Source organism: Littorina saxatilis, linkage group LG16 (assembly GCF_037325665.1).
Source record: "Littorina saxatilis isolate snail1 linkage group LG16, US_GU_Lsax_2.0, whole genome shotgun sequence".
NCBI lineage: Eukaryota > Metazoa > Mollusca > Gastropoda > Littorinimorpha > Littorinidae > Littorina > Littorina saxatilis.
The window spans coordinates 7,699,660-7,716,697 of NC_090260.1; the positions used below are offsets into that span (position 1 = coordinate 7,699,660).

A 17,038-nucleotide genomic window follows, 5' to 3' on the forward strand; every position below is an offset into this window, starting at 1 on the left:
AGGTCCTTGGAGCATACACTGATTACTTGCTGGGTTTTGTGTGTGTCTCAAGTCACCCAAAAACTGACTTCTGGGCGAAGCTGTGCTTTGTTTGTTTGTCCGTCAGTCATTATAGTCTTCAAAACACTAACTAAAAATTAATGTGACACGCCAGAAAAATGTATTTTGTTATAAATCCTTCGCAGCCGATAGTAAGACGCACTATTCGAGATAAATAAAACAGTATCCCCGTATTATTAAAACAAACAAATGGCGTTTGATCTGAACTGCGTCTTTCTTCTCTGTCTTCTCAGTCTGTCTTCTCTGTCGTGTGTCATCCGTCCCTGTCCTGTGCTACTCGCCATGTCACGTGACCCCCGGTGGATGGACTGACTGTCCTTTGTCACTTCCTTCGCTTGTTGTGAACATTGTCCATCAAAACTCGTACTCTGCATGTAGAGCAGTCAGGTTGTTGGTCTAATATCTTTCGGCTTTTTTTTTTTCAATCTTGCAAGACGGTCAGAGTGCTTGCCTCTGACATTGACAGTCGGGGATCCCCCTCTACTCGACACGAATACAACATGAATACAACATGAATACAACATGAATACAACATGAATACAACATGAATACAACATGAATACAACACGAATACAACATGAATACAACATGAATAAACATGAATACCCAATGTATCCGAGCGCTCTCCAGTCCACCTAGCTGAAATGGACCGGACAAGGCAACGGTTGCTGTAGGGAGAGGAGATGGACCGGACAAGGCAACGGTTGCTGTTCGGAGAGGGGATTGACCGGACAAGGCAACGGTTGCTGTAGGGAGAGGGGATGGACCAGACAAGGCAACGGTTGCTGTAGGGAGAGGGGATGGACCAGACAAGGCAACGGTTGGTGTAGGGAGAGGGGATGGACCGGACAAGGCAACGGTTGTTGGAGGGAGAGGGGATGGACCGGACAAGGCAACGGTTGGTGTAGGGAGAGGGGATGGACCGGACAAGGCAACGGTTGCTGTAGGGAGAGGGGATGGACCGGACAAGGCAACGGTTGCTGTAGGGAGAGGGGATGGACCGGACAAGGCAACGGTTGTTGTAGGGAGAGGAGATGGACCGGACAAGGCAACGGTTGTTGTAGGGAGAGGGGATGGACCGGACAAGGCAACGGTTGTTGTAGGGAGAGGAGATGGACCGGACAAGGCAACGGTTGTTGTAGGGAGAGGAGATGGACCGGACAAGGCAACGGTTGCTGTAGGGAGAGGGGATGGACCGGACAAGGCAACGGTTGTTGTAGGGAGAGGAGATGGACCGGACAAGGCAACGGTTGCTGTTCGGAGAGGGGATGGACCGGACAAGGCAACGGTTGCTGTTCGGAGAGGGGATGGACCGGACAAGGCAACGGTTGCTGTAGGGAGAAGGGATGGACCGGACAAGGCAACGGTTGCTGTAGGGAGAGGAGATGGACCGGACAAGGCAACGGTTGCTGTAGGGAGAGGAGATGGACCGGACAAGGCAACGGTTGGTGTAGGGAGAGGGGATGGAACCGGACAAGGCAACGGTTGCTGTTCGGAGAGGGGATGGACCGGACAAGGCAACGGTTGCTGTTCGGAGAGGGGATGGACCAGACAAGGCAACGGTTGCTGTAGGGAGAGGGGATGGACCGGACAAGGCAACGGTTGCTGTAGGGAGAGGAGATGGACCGGACAAGGCAACGGTTGCTGTAGGGAGAGGGGATTGACCGGACAAGGCAACGGTTGCTGTAGGGAGAGGGGATGGACCGGACAAGGCAACGGTTGGTGTAGGGAGAGGGGATGGAACCGGACAAGGCAACGGTTGCTGTAGGGAGAGGGGATGGACCGGACAAGGCAACGGTTGCTGTAGGGAGAGGAGATGGACCGGACAAGGCAACGGTTGCTGTAGGGAGAGGAGATGGACCGGACAAGGCAACGGTTGCTGTAGGGAGAGAAGATGGACCGGACAAGGCAACGGTTGGTGTAGGGAGAGGGGATGGCCACCGCCCTCATGAGGCTGAATCTTGACACGTTGAGATCCTGATCATCTCGCTCCCCTACGACCAAACGTGGTTACAGGATGACCGTACCCTTTACCTTAACGGCCGCCCAATGGACCGACCATAAGTCACAGACAGGCGGTCGCTGTGGAAATGGGAAATAACAAGAAATGGAAACCCGTGTCTCGCATCCTTTGTGTGGTCGTAACGGACAGGGGAAATAACAAGAAATGGAAACCCGTGTCTCGCATCCCCCTTTGTGTGGTCATAACGGACAGGGTAAATAACAAGAAATGGAAACCCGTTTCTCGCATCCTTTGTGTGGCCGTAACGGACAGGGGAAATAACAAGAAATGGAAACCCGTATCTCGCATCCCCCCTTTGTGTGGTCGTAACGGACAGGGGAAATAACAAGAAATGGAAACCCGTGTCTCGCATCCTTTGTGTGGTCGTAACGGACAGGCGGTCGTAATAATCAGATAGCCGTAGTGAAGAGGCAGTCACCGGGTCACGTTGGGTTGTATACGCCTTTTTTGTGGTAGGCGCGGCAAGAAGACGTGTCACGTGACGAGATGCCCTCATTGTCAACGTGTCCTTTCTCTTGCTTCAAAACACACTCCCCGACCTCGTGTAGCCCGGCTGAGCGTGGGGGTAAAACAACATGCTGTTAACACTGTCTAGGGTAATAATGAGTGGGCCAATAGGCTGTTAACACTGTCTAGGGTAATGATGAGTGGGCCAGCGGGCCAATAGGCTGTTGACACTGTTTAGGGTAATAATGAATGGGCCAGTGGGCCAATAGGCTGTTAAGACTGTCTAAGGTAATAATGAGTGGGCCAGTGGGCCAATAGGCTGTTGACACTGTCTAGGGTAATAATGAGTGGGCCAATAGGTTGTTAACATTATCTAGGGTAATGATGAATGGGCGAATAGGCTGTTAACATTGTCTAGGGTAATAATGAATGGGAGAATAGGCTGTTAACATTGTCTAGGGTAATAATGAATGGGCCAATAGGCTGTTGACACTGTCTAGGGTAATGATGAGTGGGCCAATAGGCTGTTAACATGGACTAGGGTAATGATGAGTAGGCCAATAGGCTGTTAACACTGTCTGGGGTAATGATGAGTGGGCCAATAGGCTGTTAACACTGTCTGGGGTAATGATGAGTGGGCCAATAGGCTGTTAACATTGTCTAGGGTAATGATAAGTGGGCCAATAGGCTGTTGACACTGTCTAGGATAATGATGAATGGACCAATAGGCTGTTAACATTGTCTAGGGTAATGATGAGTGGGTCAATAGGCTGTTAACACTGTCTAGGGTAATGATGAATGTGTCAATAAGGCTGTTAACACTGTCTAGGGTAATGATGAGTGGGTCAAAAGGGCTGTTATAACACTGTCCAGGGTAATGATGATTGGGTCAATAGGGCTCTTATAACATTGTCTAGAGTAATAATGAGTGGGTCAATAGGCTGTTAACACTGTCTAGGGTAATTATGAGTGGGTCAATAGGCTGTTAACACTGTCTAGGGTAATGATGAGTGGGTCAATAGGGCTGTTAACACTGTCTAGAGTAATGATGAGTGGGTCAATAGGGCTGTTAACACTGTCTAGGGTAATGATGAGTGGGTCAATAGGGCTGTTATAACACTGTCTAGGGTAATGATGAGTGGGCCAATAGGCTGTTGACACTGTCTAGGGTAATGATGAGTGGGTCAATAAGGACGTTAACACTGTCTAAGGTAATAAGGAGTGGGTCAATAGGGCTGTTATAACACTGTCTAGGGTAATAAGGAGTGGGCCAATAGGCTGTTGACACTGGCTAGGGTAATGATGAGTGGGTCAATAGGGCTGTTATAACACTGTCTAGAGTAATGATGAGTGGGTCAATAGTGCTGTTATAACACTGTCTGGGGTAATGATGAGTGGGTCAATGGGGCTGTTAATACCGACACGGGGCACTCTTGTGAGAGAGATAAAATATGAGAGTGGGATAAAAGAGACTCCACATACCTTTCACGTCTCAGCTATCTTTGTCTGGATTTATCTGATCACACCCAGGGTTCTATTTCTCTCTCTCTCTCTCTCTCTCTCTCTCTCTCTCTCTCTCTCTCTCTCTCTCTCTCTCACTCTCTCTCTCTCTCTCACACTGACACACACACACAAATACACACACACACACAAACACACAACACACACACAACACACACACACACACAACACACACACACACACACACACACACACACACACTGGATGCGGAGTTGTATGTGTGTGTGTGTGGATGCATAACGCGACCTCATTAAAGCCAGGCTACAGCAGCTTATGACGTGAGCTGCATGATTAACAAGTCACCAGTGCAACACACATTACACGACCTGTGACCTGTGACCTGACCTTCATCATCAACATAATTATCTCTTGTCACGCGCGCCGAGACTCACAATGCACCACAGCACGAGTCGTGTTATGACGTTGCACGTCCGGGTAAAAATAGATTCCTGGTTTATAAACGCATGTAGCGTATGAATGATAATGTGTTCATTATATCAACAACTAAGCAGATGCAAAATGTTGCTTGTGCCTCAATTTAAAATATGGATCACTTTGCTTGATTTGAGCCCCTTAATTAAGAGTTAAGACCCTTGGCCTTGGAACCGTCTCATGATTTTAGTAGAGTTAACACCCATGTTCATAAATTGTGTATGAGGGAACATATCAGGGTATGGACACAGAGTTACACACACACACACACACACACACACACACACACACACACACACACACACACACACACACGGGAACACAAAACACACGGGAACACAAAACACACGGGAACACAAAACACAAGCGGGGAACACAAAACACACGGGAACAAAAGGGAACACAAAACACACGGGAACACAAAACACACGGGAACACAAAACACACGGGAACACAAAACACAAGCAAGGCTGTCAGACAATACAATACAGTTGATTTTAGCAGAGTTATGACCCTTGGAACAGAGCCCGTCAGTTGATTTTAGCAGAGTTGTGACCCTTGGATCAGAGCCCGTCTCTTGATTTTAGCAGAGTTGTGACCTTTGAAACAGAGCCTGTCTCTTAATTTTAGCAGAGTTGTGACCCTTGAAACAGAGCCCGTCTCTTGATTTTAGCAGAGTTGTGACCCTTGGAACAGAGCCCGTCTCTTGATTTTAGCAGAGTTGTGACCCTTGGATCAGAGCCCGTCTCTTGATTTTAGCAGAGTTGTGACCCTTGGATCAGAGCCCGTCTCTTGATTTTAGCAGAGTTGTGACCCTTGAAACAGAGCCTGTCTCTTGATTTTAGCAGAGTTGTGACACTTGGATCGGAGCCTGTTTCTTGATTTTAGCAGAGTTGTGACCCTTGAACAGAGCTCGTTTCTTGATTTTAGCAGAGTTGTGACCCTTGAAACAGAGCCCGTCTCATGATGATAGCAGAGTTGTGACCCTTGGATCAGAGACCGTCTCTTGATTTTGGCAGAGTTGTGACCCTTGGATCAGAGCCCGTCAGTTGATTTTAGCAGAGTTGTGACCCTTGGAACAGAGCCCGTCAGTTGATTTTAGCAGAGTTGTGACCCTTGGATCAGAGCCCGTCTCTTGATTTTAGCAGAGTTGTGACCCTTGGAACAGAGCCTGTCTCTTGATTTTAGCAGAGTTGTGACCCTTGGAACAGAGCCCGTCTCTTGATTTTAGCAGAGTTGTGACCCTTGAAACAGAGCCCGTCTCATGATGATAGCAGAGTTGTGACCCTTGGAATAGAGCCCGTCTCTTGATTTTAGCAAAGTTGTGACCCTTGGATTAGAGCCCGTCTCTTGATTTCAGCAGAGTAGTGACCCTTGAAATAGAGCCCGTCTCTTGATTTTAGCAGAGTTGTGACACTTGGAATAGAGCCCGTCGCTTGATTTTAGCAGAGTTGTGACCCTTGAAACAGAGCCCGTCTCATGATGATAGCAGAGTTGTGACCCTTGGAACAGAGCCCGTCTCTTGATTTTAGCAGAGTTGTGACCCTTGAAACAGAGCCTGTTTCTTGATTTTAGCAGAGTTGTGACCCTTGAAACAGAGCCTGTTTCTTGATTTTAGCAGAGTTGTGACCCTTGGAACAGAGCCCGTTTCTTGATTTTAGCAGAGTTGTGACACTTGGATCGGAGCCTGTTTCTTGATTTTAGCAGAGTTGTGACCCTTGAACAGAGCTCGTTTCTTGATTTTAGCAGAGTTGTGACCCTTGAAACAGAGCCCGTCTCATGATGATAGCAGAGTTGTGACCCTTGGATCAGAGCCCGTCTCTTGATTTTAGCAGAGTTGTGACCCTTGGATCAGAGCCCGTCAGTTGATTTTAGCAGAGTTGTGACCTTTGGATCAGAGCCCGTCAGTTGATGTTAGCAGAGTTGTGACCCTTGGATCAGAGCCCGTCAGTTGATTTTAGCAGAGTTATGACCCTTGGAACAGAGCCTGTTTCTTGATTTTAGCAGAGTTGTGACCCTTGGATCAGAGCCCGTCAGTTGATTTTAGCAGAGTTGTGACCCTTGAAACAGAGCCCGTCTCATGATGATAGCAGAGTTGTGACCCTTGGAATAGAGCCCGTCTCTTGATTTTAGCAGAGTTGTGACCCTTGGATTAGAGCCCGTCTCTTGATTTCAGCAGAGTAGTGACCCTTGAAATAGAGCCCGTCTCTTGATTTTAGCAGAGTTGTGACCCTTGGAATAGAGCCCGTCGCTTGATTTTAGCAGAGTTATGACCCTTGAAACAGAGCTCGTCTCTTGATTTTAGCAGAGTTGTGACCCTTGGAACAGAGCCCGTCTCTTGATTTTAGCAGAGTTGTGACCCTTGGAACAGAGCCCGTCTCTTGATTTTAGCAGAGTTGTGACCCTTGAAACAGAGCCTGTTTCTTGATTTTAGCAGAGTTGTGACCCTTGGAACAGAGCCCGTCTCATGATGATAGCAGAGTTGAGACCCTCGTTACTCCAGTGCAGGATGGCACATACGTTCATTTTGCTGATTCACATAGATCTGCGTGACAGTTGGAAAAATTAACTCCGCAGAAATTTACAAATTTTTATTTTTTTTTAAATATTAAAAACTCCGCAAAAATAAAGCTTGGAAAATGCCACTCCCCATTACAGGCAGCCCGTCTGTTGATTGTTCGTAGTTGCACAGTCACAAGAAACACAGTCACAACAAACACAGTCACAACAAACACAGTCACAACAAACACAGTCACAACAAACACTGTCACAACAAACACAGCCACAACAAACACAGGCACAACAAACACAGTCACAACAAACACAGTCAACACAGTCACAACAAACACTGTCACAACAAACACAGTCACAACAAACACAGGCACAACAAACACAGGCACAACAAACACAGTCACAACAAACACGCGCACACACACAGGAACACAAAACACAGGCAAGGCTGTAGGTCCAATACAAAATAGTTTACTGTGTCAATACCCCGATATGTCCCCCCACACACACACTGCCACACAGCCACACACACAATCACACACACAAACACACACACTCACTGTTCACACCAGCAGACACAGAATTCAGTCCTAGACAGCGCATACAGAATACAGTCCTAGACACACAATACAGTCAGACAGCGCATACATGATATAGAGATGCACACACTCATACACAATGAAATATACAGACAAACATACACGGTAAAGTATGCACACACACACAATGTAGTATACACACTATGTAGTATACATACATACTTGATGTAGTACACATAATGAAGTATACACACAATGATGTAGTACACATAATGAAGTATACATTTATATATACACAAGCTGGTGAAGTTACAGGTTACACAAACCAAACCAACACAAAAAGCCGGCAGTTCCGTTCATTGATAAAAAATGGGGGTCAAAAATGACGAAAACGGTTCCAAATAACGACATACATGTAACATGAAGAGTGATGCAGTCATCAGTGGCAGCCATCACTAGCACACGGAAACTGCCAATGTTAAACAGGCAGCAAACTGCCAGTCAGATGAAGAAGTCAATCTTGAACACACTTTCAATCATTGATCTTTTCTGCATAAAGAACGCTCAAATTCCATATAAAATATCCCATAATTCAAGCTTTCAAAACTCAAAAATGCTAATGCACTTAAAAACTCACAAGAGTTTGAAAAGAAATGTGATTTAGATCGTACAACAAAAGCACAACCTACACACTAAAAGACTACTCACAAATAATTAAAGAAATAGCTATTTCACTAAAAATTAAACACTTTACAAAAAATGTAAGAACAAGATTTGAATAAGATCAAACAGACTAAAAATTCAGCGTTAAATGCATTGGATTTAATTTGATTTTGTGTAAAAGTCTAGCCTAGAATAAGATCAAACAGACTAAAAATTCAGCGTTAAATGCATGGGATATAATTTGATTTTGTGTAAAAGTCTAGCCTAGAAGTCTAGAATAAGATCAGACTAAAAATTCAGCGTTAAATGCATGGGATATAATTTGATTTTGTGTAAAAGTCTAGCCTAGAAGTCTAGAATAAGATCAAACAGACTAAAAATTCAGCGTTTAATGCATCGGATATAATTTGATTTTGTGTCAAAGTCTTCAGCACAATGGCCACTTGAAGAAGAACAGTAAATGAAAGTGTAAATCATCGCGGCAACACTAGATGTCACACCCAATGTCACACCCGATGTCACACTAGATGTCACACCCAATGTCACACTAGATGTCACACTAGATGTCACACTAGATGTCACACCCGATGTCACACTAGATGTCACACCCAATGTCACACCCGATGTCACACCCGATGTCACACTAGATGTCACACCCAATGTCACACTAGATTCACCCAATGTCACACTAGATGTCACACTAGATGTCACACCCAATGTCACACCCGATGTCACACTAGATGTCACACCCAATGTCACACCCGATGTCACACTAGATGTCACACCCAATGTCACACTAGATGTCACACCCAACGTCACACTAGATGTCACACCCAATGTCACACTAGATGTCACACCCAATGTCACACTTGATGTCACACTAGATGTCACACCCAATGTCAAACTTAGTTCAAGTCAGCCCCACTGTTTAAAAGTAACACACTGTTACCGCAACACTGTGTAACACTGACATGGTAACACACACTGTTACTCTCACACCAACAGTTGCCACACTGACACAACCACAGGAACATGTGTCACCAATTTGTGTTTTAGCTAGCGTTGTCGCCGTCATTGCTGGTAGTGCCTGTAAAGGAAATCACAACACACAACGCAACACAAAACTGGGCAAACATCAACACAAAACTGGGCAAACTGGCCTACGTGTATTTTCTATCAAACATCAACACAAAACTGGGCAAACTGGCCTACGTGTATTTTCTATCAAAAATCAACACAAAAATCAACACAAGAATCAACCAAAATGGGTTGCACCCTGAACTTCACAAAAATGTCAAAAGGAAAAAAAAGCATCCGGGAAAATCGACTCGGACCCACTCCCATCTCTGTCGCTCTCAATTCAGCTTCATGTCAGTAAATAAATCAGTAAATTTACACATAAAGACTGCAGGTAAATAAATCAGTAAACAAACACTGTGACACACGCAAATCAAGGCTGGACAGCGCAACTCCCCCGAGGCAAAAAGCTTGAGTTTCCTTCAAGAATTCACAGTAGGTAAAACAAGTCGCGTAAGGCGAAATTACTACATTTGGTCAAGCTGTGCAACTCACAGAATGAAACTGAACGCACTGCATTTTTTTTACAATGACCGTAGTCCGCCGCTTGTGCAAAACGGAGTGAAACTGACGAGCCTGTTTAGCGCGGTAGTGGTTTCGCTGTGCTGCATAGCACGCTTTTCTGTGCCTCTCTTCGTTTTAACTTTCTGAGCGTGTTTTTAATCCAAACATATCATATCTATATGTTTTTGGAATCAGGAACCGACAAGGAATAAGATGAAATTGTTTTTAAATCGATTTCCGAAATTTAATTTTGATCATAATTTTTATATTTTTAATTTTCAGAGCTTGTTTGTAATCCAAATATAACATATGTATATGTTTTTGGAATCAAAAAATGACGAAGAATAAGATGAAATTGTTTTTGGATCGTTTAATAAAAAAATAATTTTAATTACAAGTTTCCGATTTTTAATGACCAAATTCACTCATTAGTTTTTAAGCCACCAAGCTGAAATACAATACCAAACCCCGGCCTTCGTCGAAGATTGCTTTGCCAAAATTTCAATCAATTTAATTGAAAAATGAGGGTGTAACAGTGTCGCCTCAACTTTTACAAAAAGCCGGATATGACGTCATCAAAAGTATTTATCGAAAAAAAGAAAAAAACGTCCGGGGATATCATTCCCAGGAACTCTGTCAAATTTCATAAAGATCGGTCCAGTAGTTTGGTCTGAATCGCTCTACACACACACACGCACAGACAGACAGACAGACACACACACATATACACCATGACCCTCGTCTCGATTCCCCCTCTATGTTAAAACATTTAGTCAAAACTTGACTAAATGTAACAAAAAGCTCCAGTTTCCTTCAAGAATTCCCAGTAGGTAAAACAAAAACAAACAAAAATAAAGGAGTAAGTACATTAATGAATAAAGCGTTACGCCGTTACGCCAAGTCACACAGACACCAATCTCCATCAACATCAAACAAGTTTTGAGGATCTTTGTCTCAGGGGTGAAAATCCAAGAGAATTTTCAGGGACAGTTTTTAATCACCAGTGGTTTGATGTTGTGCCAGTTTTCACCCTGTCAAGTATAAAGCAAGAAAAACGGTTGTTTAGACCTGGGTTCAACATGTTGCGTAGAGGTGTGGCCATGTTATGGTGTGGCCATGTTATGGTGTGGTCATGTGGCATTATCTACATGAGGAAACCCATGGTGTAAAACAGTATCAGAACTCAGTACCTCAAAATATAAACTCCTCAGCACTTCAACACTCCTCAGCACTTCAACCATCAGAAGAATGATGTAGAAAAGAACCCCCCCCCCAAAACAAAAAAAAAAAAAAGAAAAAAAAGGGGAACCAAATAAAATCATCCACACCACAAAGTATCAAAACTAAAATTGAACTCAACAAGGCAAAGAAGCAGCCGGACAACAACAACAGCAACAACAAGACAAACAAGACAAACAAGACAAACAAGAACAAGACAGAGAACTGGCCATATCAGATAGGAGAAGCACACACACACACACACACACACACACGTACACACACACACACACACACATGTACACACACACACACGCACGTATGCATGCACGCACACACACACACAAGCATACTCACACTCCCACACAATGTGCAGAGTGGAGTCAACACCAGGGCCGGACCAAATGAGTTGTAAGGGGGGGGTTCCTCCTTTTTTGGGGGGGCAAATCAGCGAAGTGGCGAAGCCACAAGCGCGCGCCTGCTTGTTGAAAAACGGTTAAAATCTGTGCAATCTGGTGCATTCTGGGCCTTGTTTTGAGGGTTAAGAGCAGCATTGTTTTGGTGCTAAAACTAGTAAAAGTCAAAGCAAGGTACATGCTTTTTCCAGGGGTGGGGTTCCGGAACCCCTGGAACCCCCCCCCCTGGGTCCGGCCCTGAACACACACACACACACAAGCACACTCCCACACAATGTGCAGAGTGGAGTCAACACACACACACACACAAGCACACTCACACGGACAATGTGCAGAGTGGAGTCAACACACAAGCACACTCACACTCACACACAATGTGCAGAGTTGAGTCAACACACAAGAAACGAAAGAACAAAAACATGCTGTTCTGCAAATGTTGAGGCTGCAAATTTCACTTGAAACGAACAAAGCAAACTAGGTCAGCAAAGCTGGAGAAAACAAACAAACAGACAAAACCTAAAGCGGAGAGCCCAAAAAGGTAACATCAGACTTTATACACATACATCGGTGGTCTAGTGTAAATGTATCTGAAAACCCCACCCGCCTGGCAGTACAAGCAGTCCCTGCTGAGTACTAGAGTGTACAGAGTTGTCAGAGTTAAGTACTGTACAGAGTGAAGACGCAGAGTACAAATCATTGTATGGCTGCCAAGCTACAAAGAAACAAAGCTATGACTGTGTGTATACAAGCAATCCACAGCAACTATGGTAAGCCTTTTGTGGCAAACAAAGCCATGACTGTGTGTTCAAGCAATCCACAGCAACTATGGTAAGCCTTTTGTGGCAAACAAAGCCATGACTGTGTGTACAAGCAATCCACAGCAACTATGGTAAGCCTTTTGTGGCAAACAAAGCCATGACTGTGTGTACACAAACAATCCACAACTATGGTAAGCCTTGTGTGGCAACCAAAGCCATGACTGTGTGTACAAGCAATCCACAACTATGGTAAGCCTTTTGTGGCAAACAAAGCCATGACTGTGTGTACAAGCAATCCACAGCAACTATGGTAAGCCTTTTGTGGCAAACAAAGCCATGACTGTGTGTACAAGCAATCCACAGCAACTATGGTAAGCCTTGTGTGGCAACCAAAGCCATGACTGTGTGTACAAGCAATCCACAGCAACTATGGTAAGCCTTTTGTGGCAAACAAAGCCATGACTGTGTGTACAAGCAATCCACAGCAACTATGATAAGCCTTTTGTGGCAAACAAAGCCATGACTGTGTGTACAAACAATCCACAACTATGGTAAGCCTTGTGTGGCAAACAAAGCCATGACTGTGTGTACAAGCAATCCACAGCAACTATGGTAAGCCTTTTGTGGCAACCAAAGCCATGACTGTGTGTACAAGCAATCCACAGCAACTATGGTAAGCCTTGTGTGGCAACCAAAGCCATGACTGTGTGTACAAGCAATCCACAGCAACTATGGTAAGCCTTGTGTGGCAAACAAAGCCATGACTGTGTGTACAAACAATCCACAACTATGGTAAGCCTTTTGTGGCAACCAAAGCCATGACTGTGTGTACAAACAATCCACAACTATGGTAAGCCTTTTGTGGCAAACAAAGCCATGACTGTGTGTACAAGCAATCCACAGCAACTATGGTAAGCCTTTTGTGGCAAACAAAGCCATGACTGTGTGTACACAAACAATCCACAACTATGGTAAGCCTTGTGTGGCAACCAAAGCCATGACTGTGTGTACAAGCAATCCACAGCAACTATGGTAAGCCTTTTGTGGCAAACAAAGCCATGACTGTGTGTACAAGCAATCCACAACTATGGTAAGCCTTTTGTGGCAAACAAAGCCATGACTGTGTGTACAAGCAATCCACAGCAACTATGGTAAGCCTTGTGTGGTAACCAACAACAAATCAGGAGCCAGCACAATGAAGAAACAAATCTTTGTAGATTGAAGACCACTGACCACTAAGACCACTGACCACTAAGACCACTGACCACTAACCACTAAGACCACTGTACATTCTCTTTGATCTCAAAACCACTTATGTCAAAAACGAAGCAAAATCAATTCAGAAATACATCCCAACAATGCATCCCAACAACCGAACGAAACAACAAGCCCTGAAGCAACAAGCCCTGAAGCAACAAGCCCTGAAGCAACAAGCCCTGAAGCAACAAGCCCTGAAGCAACAAGCCCTGAAGCAACAAGCCCTGAAGCAACAAGCCCTGAAGCAACAAGCCCTGAAGCAACAAGCCCTGAAGCAACAAGCCCTGAAGCAACAAGCCCTGAAGCAAATGCAGAAAGTGTATACAGACTGTCGCTGTCATCCCCTGGCCTTACACATCCCCTGGCCTTACACAATCCCTGGCCTTACACAATCCCTGGCCTTACACAATCCCTGGCCTTACACATCCCCTGGCCTCACACAATCCCTGGCCTTACACAATCCCTGGCCTTACACAATCCCTGGCCTTACACATCCCCTGGCCCTACACATCCCCTGGCCTTACACAATCCCTGGCCTTACACATCCCCTGGCCTTACACAATCCCTGGCCTTACACATCCCCTGGCCTTACACATCCCCTGGCCTTACACAATCCCTGGCCTTACACAATCCCTGGCCTTACACAATCCCTGGCCTTACACACCCCCTGGCCTTACACATCCCCTGGCCTTACACATCCCCTGGCCTTACACATCCCCTGGCCTTACACATCCCCTGGCCTTACACAATCCCTGGCCTTACACATCCCCTGGCCCTACACATCCCCTGGCCTTACACATCCCCTGGCCTTACACAATCCCTGGCCTTACACAATCCCTGGCCTTACACATCCCCTGGCCCTACACATCCCCTGGCCTTACACATCCCCTGGCCTTACACATCCCCTGGCCCTACACATCCCCTGGCCTTACACATCCCCTGGCCTTACACATCCCATGGCCCTACACATCCCCTGGCCAGTTACACATCCCCTGGCCCTACACAAGGCTGTCACCCCATTTATATCAGGCAGCTTCCCTCCCTTGCCAGCAGCAAGTTAAAAACAAAGTGAGCTGCGTCTCCTTGTACTTGCTGCAGATCTACCCTCCTCGCTTTTTCCAATATTGAAAACTCGTATTCCAATACTAACAACATACCTGGTGTAAAATGTGGTATTACACAGCAAGCCATGTACTGGATGTAGTATTCTCTATTTACACAGCAAGCCATGTACTGGATGTAGTATTCTCTACTCCTCTCTCAAGTTAAAAGGAAAGCTGATGTCAAATGTCTGAAACTTTTGCTTTTACACCAGACATTTAGATCCACACAGAGCCGAGAGCCCCCCCCCCCCCCCCCCCCCCCTTAACCCACCCCATCGCCCCTCCCCCCATTGAACATAACCCCAAATCAAAGAAACAGAGAGGGCGATCAGCTGACAGGACTGTGGTAATTCAATGTACAATACGTCACTCTAAATATTCCATTGAATCAACACATGCAGATCAGCTGACAGGACTGTGGTAATTCAATGTACAATACGTCACTCTAAATATTCCATAGAATCAACACATGCAGATCAGCTGACAGGACTGTGGTAATTCAATGTACAATACGTCACTCTAAATATTCCATTGAATCAACACATGCAGATCAGCTGACAGGACTGTGGTAATTCAATGTACAATACGTCACTCTAAATATTCCATAGAATCAACACATGCAGATCAGCTGACAGGACTGTGGTAATTCAATGTACAATACGTCACTCTAAATATTCCATAGAATCAACACATGCAGATCAACAGATACAGATCAAGGCAAACTCTCAAAACTTAACGCATACAAAAATACAAATAACATTTTCTTAAAAACACACACACACAGAAACGCAGTGACAGCGGACATTTCTACGTGAATACACCGACATTACATGATACACTTGCCCCTGTGTCTTCACGTCGCGTTGCTAGGCAACGCTAAATACAACACGGTACATATACACAGACAGCAGACCAATAAACCATATCCCTGGAAAGTGTCACAAAATAAATTATTTGCAGTCAGTATGATGTGGTTTAGTGAGTCGTGCCGATGATGTGGAAAATTAGCAATACAGATGGAAGGAGCACACACAAAGAACTGACACAATCAGACACCAACATGGAGACACATTCTTACTATGAAAACAGCGTCAGAATAGCACCACTCTGCACAGTGCATCAATCGGGTGGGTAACGGAGCGTTGTTCATGTACACTGCTTAGCCTTCATGTGGTGTGTGTGTGAATGTTCATGTTTGTTGTGTGACCTTGGCCATGAAAAACGCTGACCTCTGACGCGATGTCTGTGTGTGTGTGTGACTGAAGCCATCATAGTACAGTCAGCTTTCTAGAACCGACCCAATCGCCCAAAACAGGAAATGCTGTAGCAACAGTCAACAAGCAACGCTGTGCTAAATGCAATTGTTGAACAAGAACAATCAAAATACTCAGAATTGATGACCTTGACCTTGTATTTGTAACCTCTTCAACATTCTAAAAACATTTTCTTGTTAAAGGAAAAAAGTTATTGACAAGGTCATGGAAGGTCAAGGTCATTGCAGAGCCACCATGCGGTGGGGAAGACCGACAAAGGGGGGGGGGGGGGGGGGGGGGGTGCTGGGGCTGTTGTGATGTTGGTGGGTAGCAGTGTAACAAGTGTTCCAGCGCCTCTTTTCCAGTGACAGCATCTTTTCACTGACTCTCCCCCAACAGTCCTTGACACAGACAGCGAGCTCACCAGGGGAAGCACAACAGCATAAGGGGGGGGGGGGGGGGGGGGGGGGGGGGGGAGACTACAATGCTGACTGGACATGGAGCACAACACTCTCCTCTCACTCCACAGGCACCCACAAATGATTTTCAAGATGGCCACTGACAGGAAGAAAGAGTTAAGGCCTTGCTACATGTATGACTAATGATGTGAAGGTAGAGTTAAGGCCTTGCTACGTGTATGACTAATGATGTGAAGGTAGAGTTAAGGCCTTGCTACGTGTATGACTAATGATGTGAAGGTAGAGTTAAGGCCTTGCTACATGAATGACTAATGATGTGAAGAAAGAGTTAAGGCCTTGCTACATGTATGACTAATGATGTGAAGAAAGAGTTAAGGCCCTGCTACATGTATGACTAATGATGTGAAGGTAGAGTTAAGGCCTTGCTACATGAATGACTAATGATGTGAAGAAAGAGTTAAGGCCTTGCTACATGTATGACTAATGATGTGAAGAAAGAGTTAAGGCCCTGCTACATGTATGACTAATGATGTGAAGGTAGAGTTAAGGCCCTGCTACATGAATGGTTAATGCTGCATACTGTAGTTACAAACACACACACGAACAAACCCAATGCAGTGATACAGGTAGACAAACACAAGACACACTACACGACAAACAAGTTTGATTTTGCAGCAGTTAGAGATGACAAGGATACACACTGCTACAGTCGAGCCGGTAACTCACACATGCTGCAAGAGTCCTGTGAGTCACTCACAAACACAACACAAGCTGTGTTCACTGTTCACACCTCTTGTGACACACATAATGTTGATGCGTGTTCACTTTTGTCACGGA

The 17,038-nt window shown here is 45.3% G+C and overlaps 1 protein-coding gene and 1 long non-coding RNA gene across 3 annotated transcripts in view; both read right to left on the reverse strand.

Annotated features, from left to right (window-relative positions):
- Positions 1 to 7,449: 7,449 nt before the first annotated feature.
- Positions 7,450 to 11,049, reverse strand: LOC138950299 (uncharacterized). The gene is made up of 2 exons (XR_011450597.1): positions 9,405 to 11,049; positions 7,450 to 9,356 (listed from the first exon to the last, which is right to left on the reverse strand). It is a non-coding gene; the product is annotated as an uncharacterized lncRNA (long non-coding RNA).
- A 5,190-nt stretch (positions 11,050 to 16,239) lies between these two features.
- LOC138950300 (neogenin-like) overlaps positions 16,240 to 17,038 on the reverse strand; it is a 153,330-nt gene continuing 152,531 nt past the window's right edge. For both annotated transcript variants that reach the window (XM_070322052.1, XM_070322051.1), the window contains exon 27: positions 16,240 to 17,038. This exon is cut by the window's right edge and continues 451 nt beyond it. The gene's annotated coding sequence lies outside the window, so the exon portion shown is untranslated.